This window comes from Cherax quadricarinatus, chromosome 6, assembly GCF_038502225.1.
Source record: "Cherax quadricarinatus isolate ZL_2023a chromosome 6, ASM3850222v1, whole genome shotgun sequence".
Taxonomy (NCBI): domain Eukaryota; kingdom Metazoa; phylum Arthropoda; class Malacostraca; order Decapoda; family Parastacidae; genus Cherax; species Cherax quadricarinatus.
Window position 1 is genome coordinate 12,153,111 of NC_091297.1, and position 12,777 is coordinate 12,165,887.

Sequence of the window (12,777 nt, forward strand, 5' to 3'; positions counted from 1 at the left end):
TTATAGCCTGAGATGGGATAGATAAAAGCAGAGTGTAATTTTGGTTCCTGTAAGCAAACACCAACAGTGGAAAACTGGGAGAGTAACATCTGAAGCTCACCCCGATTACCCCTGAGGCCGCATATATTCCACTGTAAACAGGCCATGATTGGCAACGATAAAGATACCTGAAATCCGCAGGTGAGGGTTCCTACGGACTAGAGGGGTTAGAAAAGTCCACATGCGGAGGCAGCGGAAAACGTTCAAGCAGCGAAGGAACGGTGCGCTGCTAAGAAAGGAGTTGCGCAGATGGAGGAGAGGAGAGAGAAGGAACAGAGGGTGGATCAGTGTCCATTGATGGTTTGATCTCTGCAATATATTCAGAGATTGCTTCAAGTGTTCAGGAATTCAGAGATGTCGTATGGGAAACAATATTCGAGATGGTAGGAGGAGGGTGAGTAAAGATTGGAACTGTAATGGACTGTACCAAGGTAGGGGGAGGCAAAAGGATGGAGGGAACTGGAGAAGAAGCATGGAAGGGGACAGAAGAGGGAGAAACCTGGGAGGTGGCAGAAGAGGAAGAAACTTGGGAGGGAACAGGGGAGGAAGGTACAGTACGAGGAGGAGGGTGAACCTCTACACTTGTAACAGAGCCAGTGAGAGGGGAAGAACCAGGTACAGAGACAGGGAAGGTAAAATAAGGAGGTGGAAGAAGGGAAGGAGGGGTTAAAGGACCTTTTTTTGACTTCTGAGAAGTAGAGGGATGATTGGGAGGAGGTGTCGTATGAGATCTCGTCGATACCGAGGCTTGTGAGGGAGAACAGACTGAGGCATTGAAGTAGGGATGTCTGAGCCCAGGACAGCAAAAGAATTAGATACAGGAGTGACTATGGGAGAGGTAACCACAGAGGAGGCTGCAGAAGATGGGACCCCAGAAGTGGGGAGACGTTTTGAAACACGGGAATAAGAAACACGAGGTAGTCTCCCTTGGAGACGGAGATGAGAAACTGCCATGGCATAAGGGAGAGCTTCTGCCTCTTTGAGGTAACGTATTTCCCGCTCATTTAAGTAGACTTGGCAACGGCGAGAGTACGAAGGGTGAGCCTCATGACAATTAAGGCAAGGGGGAGGTCGACTGCAAGATGTATTAGAATGGTCATCAGCACCACAGACTGGGCATTCAGCTATAGATCTGCAATATTTCGCTGGGTGGCCAAATCGCCAGCAATTTCTACACTGTTGCGGTGTAGGGATCACCTTTCGAACTTGTAACCTATGTCCTGCTACATAAACTGAGGATGGGAGTTCACGGCTGTCAAAAGTTAAACAAGCCACATTGCTAGGGTATCATCTCCGCCCGCAGGCAGGAAGAACACAAGTGTCTACCTTGAGGATTGGGAGATCTTGGGGTTCCAGCTGTTCAAGAATGTCATTGCCACATGTCTGGAAATTTTGTTGAACTATGATATGGGGCAGAATGACGGTACCACTACAAGAACTGAGGGAATGATGTTTTTCAATAGTGACAGGAACAGTATCGATATGGGAAAGAAGAGAAAGATCATGAGCTTGGGCAGCATTCTATACAGTGATGATGCGCGTACCACTCTTAAGAGCATGAAAAATAATATCTTTACCAACATGGTGTAGGAGTGCCTTGCCAATTCTATGGTCGGAAAGATAGGCAACAGAGGAAGTCGGTCATAAAGTAAAGAATTTAGTCCATTGTGCATTCTTAAACTGAGTGTGGAAAGGGAGTGCAGGACGTGTCGATCTTTCCTGAGAAGAACGAGAAGGTGGAGAAGTATCATCAGCAGGTAATTGTCGTTGGCATTTAGGAGTGGGACCAGAGTTGGTCCGACGTGGAACAGGCCGGCGATTCGAAAATTGCCGCACCATAGAGGGAGAGGCCAGAAGCATAGTCAAAGGAGAGCGGAGGTCAGATAAATCGAAGGAGTCAGTCGAGAGCTCAGTACCTGAAGATGGTGAGGAAACAGCACTGGCAAGAGGTACAGAGGCATTAGGAGTGTCCAAAGAGTGGTCCAAAGACAAGGCGGGGTCAGAACGGGGTGCAGTATCAAGAAGGTGCCCGGCCATAGCAGGTTCATGGACTAGGGCTTCCATGGTTAGGTTACTTCTTTCTTTTTGTTTTTAAGAAAAAAAAGAAAGAAGAAAATAAAAAGAAAAAAAGAAAAAAGGGGGGACTGGGGAGGGATAGTTCCTGGGAGGAATGAGAGGGCCAGAAATCTCCCTCCGCACCCAAGAGGACCTCAGTACCACAAGTAGTGCAGATGCAGCATGGAACCCATGCCATATCCTACCCATCATGCCAGTAAACCAGCAATCCAGGATAGCAACCTCACATCTGCCGAGCTACCTCGGTGGACAAAAGAGAGGGTGGCCGGATATCCACCACAAAACATACCTCCTTTGGCCACCACCCCCAGAATCCAAAAGGCAGCCTCCAGAGATACACCCGTCGCCCGAAAGATACCCAAAGCCCCTCCCCGGGAGACCGGAGAGGGATTGGGACATCCCCAGGCGATCCAGATTCCACGGCAAACTACACCACCGCCAAGAACTTCAACGGAATGGGATGGACCCCAGTACCCTTTCCCCTACAGGCAACACACTCCACCAATATTCAAAACACTCAACCTACTCACCATACAAAACATCCATACTTATTATTGCACCTATTACATACATAGAACACTTAACTCTGATATTAACCCTCCCCTCAAACATCTCCTTGCCAACCTCAACAGAACACATGACCATAACACAAGGCACAGATCACTCTTTGATGTTCCTCGTGTCCATCTCACACTATGCAAAAACTCAATGCACATAAAAGGCCCTAAAATCTGGAATTCATTACCTGTAAATACAAAAGAAACACTACCTGTTTATAAATTCCAGTCTCTTCTCAAAGTTCACTTACTCACTCAAAACCAAATAAATACTGAATAACTGAACCTTATAAATTGTATATCCAAAATGTTACTCACAATTATATCACATAAATGTTAAACCTAGGACCCAATCTAACTTTATTTTTTTAAATACACTACCTAACAGAATACTCCATTCTACTGAATGAACAGCAATGCATGCAACCATATGACCTGTCTTTGTAATATTCATGTGTGCTTTATAGTTATCTGTTTATAATAATGTCTTATCACTGATTTCATCATTGCTTAGTTAATCTTAAGTTAATTTTAAGCCAGCCCGTAATGCTATGCATATAAGTGGCTTTGGCATACTGCTCTTACCTGTATTTTTTTTGTACCTCTGTATGTATGCTAAAATTTCTAAATAAATAAATAAATAAATTAGCGTGCCTGTGGGAAAAAATCCCAAAGGCCAAAAAGGAAGGGCAAGAGGGGTGGGGAGGAGGAGGAGGAAAGGAAAAGGGGGAAGTTGGTGAGGATGGGAGAGGGAAGGGCAGATTGGGGGGTAATTAGGTTCGGTCTGAGGAAGGAGACTGACAGGTCTAATTCCTCAGACCAAGAGCCTCTTCACCACGCCAAGGAGCCCCCCTTGACGAGGACCTGGCTTTAGAACTCCCTATAAATAATAACTAGGTTAAATCTGTCCTAGCTACTATAACTGTTGTAAATATTGCACAAGCCTAGCCTAACTGTGGCTACCTTGCAAATCCACTGTAAGTAATTAACACACAAGTCTCCTACTCTGGTTTACTTGTAATCACTGTAAATAATTAAATTCACAGGCTTCTCTAGCCTACCTGGCCTGCCTGTAAATTACTGCAAATAATAACTTTTGTGTATAGTCAGCTTGGCCTAGCCTCTGTGTAACTCTAGGCCTAGGTGTGCTAACTTAACCTAACTCTGTTAAACTCTGGTTCCTAACTGTGGCCTAGCTATGTTAATTTTAACCTAGCTATTCTACATCACGGTTCAAAGGACCACTTGTGAAAATTTGTCTGGACTGCCTCCATGTGAGTTGTCTAACCTGGCAAGCTCTGTTGACACCGAGCCCTGAGGTTGGAACCTCAGCCTCACAAGTGGCTTACAGGACAGATTTCCATAAATGACTGATGTTGCAAGAAATCTCGCCTGCATGCACATATAAAGGACTAACTTACTTGGTGTTGGAGAATGTGTCCTGATCTTCAACCTCCCTAAGCTTTAGCCCCTCTGGACTTCCCCTCAGAACCACATGCAACTGGGAGCCTTAATTCCTGCAATATTCAGTCGATATTAGTGACCTGCCTGCACCTCAGAAATTCCTGTTTCCAAGGGGGTGAGAATCCTCTAGAATAACTATGCAGAGAGTAACACTAGCTTCTAAGGCTGACAAAGAGATGCCGGTAAGTACCGGTCATGAACTGCCGCCTGCACAAAGGCCCATAGCTCAACTCACTCGTAATTTTCCCCAGAAACTGGCCAGAATCCCAAAGAAAAAGGGAGGTCTCATCTTACTGTATGGGCCTGACAGAGGAGGTCACCTACGGTTCGTCGAGGTGCCTCCACCAAATTTCCCCAGGGCCTAGTATGTGAAGACGTGGCGGCACTGCCTGCTGATCACGGCACTTGCTGCTCCGATGCTGTCTGGTCTTAGAAAAAGGGCACTGTGGTCTCAAAACTCCATGCCCCAGTATTCAAACTTGGGCTGCCAGTTCTCCCTGGCTAATATAACCTAGTGTTTGCCTACATTATCGGCCTATTACTACCTACGTTAAGGTCTTAGGTCTACATTATTATTATTATCTACAGTTGCCTCAATAATCCTATTAGTGTACTAACAGTATAAACTATCTACTTCTTCCCTGAAGGGTAAATCTATCAATTAAGATGTACCTTTTCAACCACCTTTGCCAACCCAGGTGTGTGCGTGTTTTGGGTGGGTGTAAGGGCCACCCAACCCAGCCGTTTCATACACGGCCTGATGGGATCTTTGTACGACGTATCTGCCCTATGGAACTTTAGGACCAAATAAATTTCCACATGGGCATTAAAATCGCCAAGTAACAGAAGTGGAGGCGGTAAGGATGAAACAAGAAAGGCAACATCTAGGATAGTTAACGCCTGAGAAGGAGAGAGATATAAAGAGCAGATTGTATACCACATATGCAAGTGGATACAGGCTGCAGTGTAATGCTGCGAAGTATGAACAAACAGCTGATGGTACGGAATATCAGTGGATAGAAGAAGGGCACTTTCATTAAAAGTCCCATCAGAAAAAGGATCCAAAGAATACAATAAATTATAGTCTAAGATGGGATAGATAACAGAGGAGTGTAATTTTGGTTCTTGTAAGCAAACATCAACAGGGGAAAACTGGGAGAGCGACATCTGAAGCTCACCTCGATTACCTGAGACTGCGGATATTTCACTGTAAATAGGCCATGATTGGCAACGATAAACATACCAGAAATCCACAGGTAAGGGTACCTACGGACTAGAGGGGTTAGAAAAGGTCCACATGTGGCAGCAGCGGAAAACGTTCAAGTAGAGAAGGAACGGAGCACTGCGAAGAAAGGAGTTGAGGAAAGAGAAAGAACGGGGTGGATCAGTGTCCGTTGATGGTTTAGTCTCTGCAATATGTTCTGAGATAGCTTCAAGTGTTTCGGAATTCAAAGACATTGTATGGGAGACAATACTGGAGATGGAAGGAGGAGGGTGAGTAAAGATCAGGGCAGTAATGGACTGCACCAAAGTAGGGAAGGACGAGAGGGTGGAGGGAATTGGAGAAGTGTGGGAGGGGACAGAAGAGGTAGAAACCTGCGAGGTGGCAGAAGAAGAAGAAACTTGGGTGGGGACAGGTGAGGAAGGCCCAGTATGAGGAGGAGGGTGAACCTGTTGAAGTAGGGACTTCTGAGCCCAGGACAGCAAAAGAATTAGACAGGAGTGACTATGGGAGGGGTAACCACAGAGGAGGCTGCAGAAGATGGGACCCCAGAAGTGGAGGGACGTTTAGAAACATGAGAATAAGAAATTTGGGGTAGTCTCCCTTGAAGGCGTAGATGAGAAACTGCCATAGCATAAGGGAGACCTTCCACCTCTTTGAGGCAACGAATTTCTCGCTCATTTAAGTAGACCTGGCAATGGCGAGAGTAAGAAGGGTGAGCCTCATGACAATTAAGGCAAGAGGGAGGTCAGCTACAAGACTTATTAGAACGGTTATCAGCACCACAGACTGGGCATTCGGTTATAGATCTGCAATATTTCACAGGGTGACCAAACCGCCAGTAATATCTACATTGTTGCGGTGTAGGGATCACCTTTTGAACTTGTAAATGATGTCCTGCTACATAAACAGGGGATGGGAGTTCACAGCTGTCGAAAGTTAATCTAGCCACATTGCAAAGGTATCGTCTCCGCCCACGGGCAGGAAGAACATGAGTGTCTACATTGAGGATTGGGAGATCTTGGAGTTCTAGCTGTTCAAGAATGTCATTGCCACATGTCTGGAAATTCTGTTGGACTATGGTAAGGGGCAGAATGATAGCACCACTACAAGAATTGAGGGAATGATGTTTTTCGATAGTGACAGGAATAGCATCGATATGTGAAAGAAGAGAAAGATCATGAGCTTGGGTAGTATTCTGGACAGTGGTGATGCGTGTACCACTCTTGAGAGCATGAAAGGAAATATCTCTACCAATATGGCGTAGGAGTGCCTTGCTAATACTATGGTCGGAAATATAGACAATAGAGGAAGTCAGTCATAAAGTAAAGAATTTGGTCCATTGTGCATTCCGAAACTGAGTGTGGAAAGGGAGTGCATGATGTGTTGGTCTTTTCTGAGTAGAACGGGAAGGTGGCAAAGAAGTATCATCAGGTAAGTGTTGTTGGCATTTAGGAGTGGGAAAGGAGTTGGTTCAACGTGGGACGGACTGGTGATTCGAAAATTGCTGCACCATAGAGGGAGAGGCCAGAAGCATAGTCAAAGGAGAGTGGAGGTCAGACAAATCGAAGGAGTCAGTCGAAACCCTGGTACCTGAAGCAGGTGATGAAACAGCACCAGCAAGAGGTACAGGGGCATTAGAAGTGTCCAAAGAGTGGTCAAAAAACGAGGCAGGGTCAGAACGGGGTGTGGTAACAAGAAGGGGCCCAGGGGTAGCCAGGTTATGGATTGGGTCCTCCATGGTTAGGTTGCTTCTTTTTGTTTTTAAGAAAAAAAAAAGAAAAAAGAAAAAGAAAAGAAAAAGAAAAAAAAAAAAGAACATAAGAACATAAGAAAGGAGGAACACTGCAGGAGGCCTGCTGGCCCATACTAGGCAGGTCCTTTACAATTCATCCCACTAACAAAACATTTACCCAACCCAATTTTCAATGCTACCCAAGAAATAAGCTCTGATGTGAAAGTCCCACTCAAATCCAACCCTTCCCACTCATGTACTTATCCAACCTAGATTTGAAACTACCCAAAGTCCTAGCCTCAATAACCCAACTAGGTAGACTGTTCCACTCATCAACTACCCTATTTCCAAACCAATACTTTCCTATGTCCTTTCTAAATCTAAACTTATCTAATTTAAATCCATTACTGCGGGTTCTCTCTTGGAGAGACATCCTCAAGACCTTATTAATATCCCCTTTATTAATACCTATCTTCCACTTATACACTTCGATCAGGTCTCCCCTCATTCTTCGTCTAACAAGTGAATGTAACTTAAGAGTCTTCAATCTTTCTTCATAAGGAAGATTTCTGATGCTATGTATTAATTTAGTCATCCTACGCTGAATGTTTTCTAACGAATTTATGTCCATTTTGTAATACGGAGACCAGAACTGAGCTGCATAATCAAGGTGAGGCCTTACTAATGATGTATAAAGCTGCAGTATGACCTCTGGACTTCTGTTGCTTACACTTCTTGATATAAATCCCAGTAATCTATTTGCCTTATTACGTACGCTTAGGCATTGCTGTCTTGGTTTAAGGTTGCTGCTCACCATAACCCCCAAGTCCTTTTCGCAATCTGTATGGCTAAGTTCTACATCATTTAATTTATAAGTACTAGGGTTATGGGCACTCCCAAGCTTCAGAACCTTGCACTTATCTACATTGAACTGCATCTGCCACTTTTCTGACCAAGAATAGAGTTTGTTTAAGTCCTCCTGAAGTTCCCTAACATCTACGTTTGAATCAATTATCCTACCTATCTTTGTGTCATCGGCGAATTTGCTCATATCACTAGTAATTCCCTCATCAAGATCATTGATATATATTATAAACAACAACGGGCCCAAGACTGATCCCTGTGGAACGCCACTTGTTACAGATCCCCACTCGGATTTAACCCCATTTATGGACACTCTCTGCTTCCTGTCAGTGAGCCATGACTCGATCCACGAGAGCACTTTTCCCCCAATGCCATGGGCTGCCACTTTCTTTAACAGTCTATGGTGCGGAACTCTATCAAAAGCCTTACTAAAATCTAAGTAAATAATATCAAATTCTTTATTGTGGTCAACAGCCTCAAAAGCTTTACTGAAGAAAGTTAATAAATTAGTTAGACAAGACCGGCCTCTTGTGAATCCATGCTGAGTATCATTAATCAAGCTATGCTTATCGAGATGGCTTCTTATAATCTCAGCTATAATTGACTCTAGTAATTTGCCTACAATTGAGGTCAGGCTTATTGGGCGGTAATTTGACGGTAACGACTTGTCCCCTGTTTTAAAAATAGGAGTTACATTAGCCATCTTCCACATATCAGACACTACACCTGTTTGAAGAGATAAATTAAAAATATTAGTTAATGGTTCACAGAGTTCCATTTTGCATTCCTTAAGAACCCTTGAAAAAACCTCATCAGGACCCGGCGACTTATTTTGCTTCAGTCTGTCTATCTGCCTCACAACCATCTCACTAGTGACTGTGATGTTACATAATTTATCTTCTTCTAGCCCACTGTAAAAATTAATTACTGGAATATTGTTAGTGTCTTCCTGTGTAAAAACTGAGAGAAAATAATTATTTAAAATCAAGCACATTTCATTCTCATTGTCAGTAAGGTGCCCATAGTTATTTTTAAGGGGACCTATCTTATCTCTAACTTTTGTTCTATAGACCTGGAAAAAACTTTTTGGGTTAGTTTTAGAATCCCTAGCAACTTTAATTTCATAGTCCCTTTTAGCTTTTCTTATCCCCTTTTTAATGTCCCTCTTAATGTCAATATACTGATTCATAAGATGACCCTCACCTCTTTTGATACGCCTATAAATTCCTTTCTTATGCCCTAGTAGATATTTGAGCCTATTATTCATCCATTTTGGGTCATTTCTATTTGATCTAATTTCTTTATATGGGATAAACGCTCTTTGAGCAGCATGTATAGTGTTCAGAAAACTGTCATATTGATAGCTCTCTTCGTTACCCCAGTCAACAGATGATAAGTGTTCTTTAAGCCCATCGTAATCTGCTAAGCGAAAATCTGGGACTGTTACTGAGTTATCGCTACTATCGTACTTCCATTCAATGCTAAATGTAATTGATTTGTGGTCGCTAGCACCCAGTTCCTCTGAAATTTCTAAATTATTAACAAGGGATTCATTGTTTGCCATAACTAAGTCAAGCAGGTTATTTCCCCTTGTAGGTTCTGTCACAAACTGCTTCAAAAAACAATCCTGAAATACTTCTAAGAAGTCGTACGATTCTAAATTCCCAGTCAAGAAATTCCAATCAACATGACTAAAGTTAAAGTCTCCTAGAATTACTACATTATCGTGCCTTGTGGCCTTAACAATTTCCTCCCATAGTAGTTTCCCTTGGTCCCTATCTAAGTTAGGGGGACGGTATATCACTCCTAAAATCAGTTTTTCATGCCCCTCTGAAAATTCTATCCAAACAGACTCTGTATGTGTTACTTCAGACTTAATACCCGTTTTTATGCAACAGTTCAAGCGATCTCGGACGTACAATGCCACCCCACCCCCCCCTCCCAATACTTCTATCTTCTTGGAACAATTTAAAACCCTGAATATGACATTCCGCAGGCATGTCCCGACTTTTTGAATTAAACCACGTCTCAGTTAAGGCAAATACATCAATGTTACCTACACTAGCAACTAATCTCAACTCGTCCATCTTATTCCTAGCACTACGGCAATTAGCATAATAAACATTGAAAGACTCTCCTTTCTCTTTACCCTTCCTGCTCATTTCTATTTTTCTACTAAACCTATTACCGTCTTTATCACCCAAGGTCCCTGGCTTTTCAATATCTATCTCGTTCTTATTATTACTAGTTCCCCTAGAACTCGTAATATTACTACACTGGGACTTCACTGTTTTCCTGCCAAAACCCATACCACTAACTATTCCTAGTTTAAAGTCCTAACTGCTCCCTCCACTGCAGTTGCCAGTGCTCCCACCCCACACCTAGATAAGTGAACCCCATCCCTAGCATACATGTCATTTCTGCCATAGAAGAGGTCCCAGTTGTCAATGAATGTTACCGCATTTTCCTTACAGTATTTGTCCAGCCAGCAATTGACACCAATTGCCCTGGACAACCATTCACTTCCAACTCCCCTCCTTGGCAAAATACCACATATGAGAGGGTTCCCACCCTTACTTCTAATTATTTCTATTGCTGACCTATACCTGCTAATCAGGTCCTCACTCCTACGTCTGCCAACATCGTTGCCTCCAGCACTGAGACAGATAATAGGATTGCTCCCATTACCTCTCATGATGTCATCCAGACGGCTAACAATATCCTCCATCCCAGCCCCAGGAAAGCAAACTCTCTGTCTCCTACTCCTGTCCTTCAAGCAGAACGCCCTATCCATATACCTAACTTGGCTATCCCCAACAACAACAATATTCTTACCTTCCTTAATGTCTTTCGTCGTGTCGTTCCCAGTAGTCAACTCACATTCGTCGGGTAGCACTGAGAATGTATTGGATGTTTCCACAACAGTTTCCACGGCAGTCTCTTTCTTCTTCATCGTTTCTACCTTTCCATTCGTCTTCTTGATCGTCAACTTCTTTCCCTGCTGTCCAGCCACTGACCAGTTTCCCTTCTTGACCTGAGGACTCAAAACAGGAGGACTACTACGAATCTTCTTGTTCTCCTCGGTCAATCGCCGAATTTCCAAATTCGCCAACCTCAATTCTTCCTTAAGCTGTTGGTAAAGTTGCTCGATGGAGGGCATCTTGCTTCAATTCTAGAGAGCGCGCAAACAGGTCTTCACAGAGCCAAGTACACGTCAACAACGGGGAGGAATAGTTCCTAGGAGGAATGAAAGGGCCGGAAATCTCCCTCCACACCCAAGAGGACCTCAGCACCTCAAGTAGCGCAGATGCAGCATAGAACCCGTGCCATACCCTACCCTTCATGCCAGTAAACCAGCAGTCCGGGATAGCAACCTCACATCTGTCGAGCTACCTTGGTGGACAAAAGTGAGGGCGGCCGGATATCCACCACAAAGCATACCTTCTTTGGCCACCACCCCCAGAATCCAAAAGGCGGCCTCCAGAGATACACCCGTCACCCAAAAGACACCCAAAGCCACCCCCCCCCCAGGAGAACGGAGACAGATCGGGACATCCCCAGCTGATCCAGATTCCACGGCAAACTACACCACCGCCAAGAACCTCAACGGAATGGGATGGACCCCAGTACCCTTTCCCCTACCTAGGAACTAGCGTGCCTGTAGAAAGAATCCCAAAGGCCAAAAAGAGGAAGGGAATAAGGAAGGGACGGGGAGGGGGAGGAGGAGGAGGAAAGGAAAAAGGGAGCATGGGGAGGATGGGATAGGGAAGGGGGGATTGGGGGGTAATTAGGCTCGGTCTGAGGAAGGAGACCAACAGGTCTAATTCCTCAGACCAAGAGCCTCTTCACCATGCCAAGGAGCCCCCCTTGAAGAGGGGGGGACAGTGGAGGGACAGTCACTAGAAAGCATGGAAGGGTCATAAGTTCTTCCCCTCATCGGAGAGAGTCTCGAGCCCACAAGCAGTGCAGATGCAGTGTGGAGCCCATGCCATACCCTCCCGTTCACACCAGTAAACCAGTGCTCCGGGATAGCAACTTCACATCTACCGAGGTACCTCGGCAGACAAAAGAAAGGGCGGGCAGTGTGTGCTTTACACTACGAGCAGCATTTCTTTTATTCATTGGAACCATGGCTAGGGCTGGATTACTGATGGAACCATATTACTGATTGCCTGATTAGTGATGGCCAACCTGTAGTAGTAATATTATTATTATACAGTGGTCCCTCAATTATCGTCCATAAACCGTTCCTGGAAGTGGGACTATCATTGAAATGAATGATTTACGAATCAATTTTCCCCATAAGAAATAATGTAAATTTAATTAATCCTTTCTTGACACCCAGAAGTATTAAAACAAAAAATTTTTTTACATGAAATATAGATGTAGTACATAAACAATACTGTGGCACATGATGAATTAAACATTAAGAGAATAACACTTACCTTTATTGGTGATTCTTCTTCATGTATGGAAGACTGGAGAAGGAGACAGATTGGATGATTTACTGTTTGGAAGGGGAATCCCCTTCCATCAACACCTCGGGTACCAATTGCTTTTCTGGGGTTACTTCTCTTCTCTGTTTCTTAATGCCACTAGGACCACCTTGAGTCACTGGAGTCCTGTCTCGCAAAAAAACTGTCCAGAGAGCTCTGTTTCTGGCGTCTCTTTAAACTTCCCTAAAATGGGCCAAGACTCTGTCACTGTACAAGTTCCCGATATGGCTTGCAACATCCTTCTCTGGGTGATGTTTCTCCATAAATCTTTCCATCCTACCCCACATTTCAAAAATCTCCTTAATTTCTGAAGAAGGCACCTTC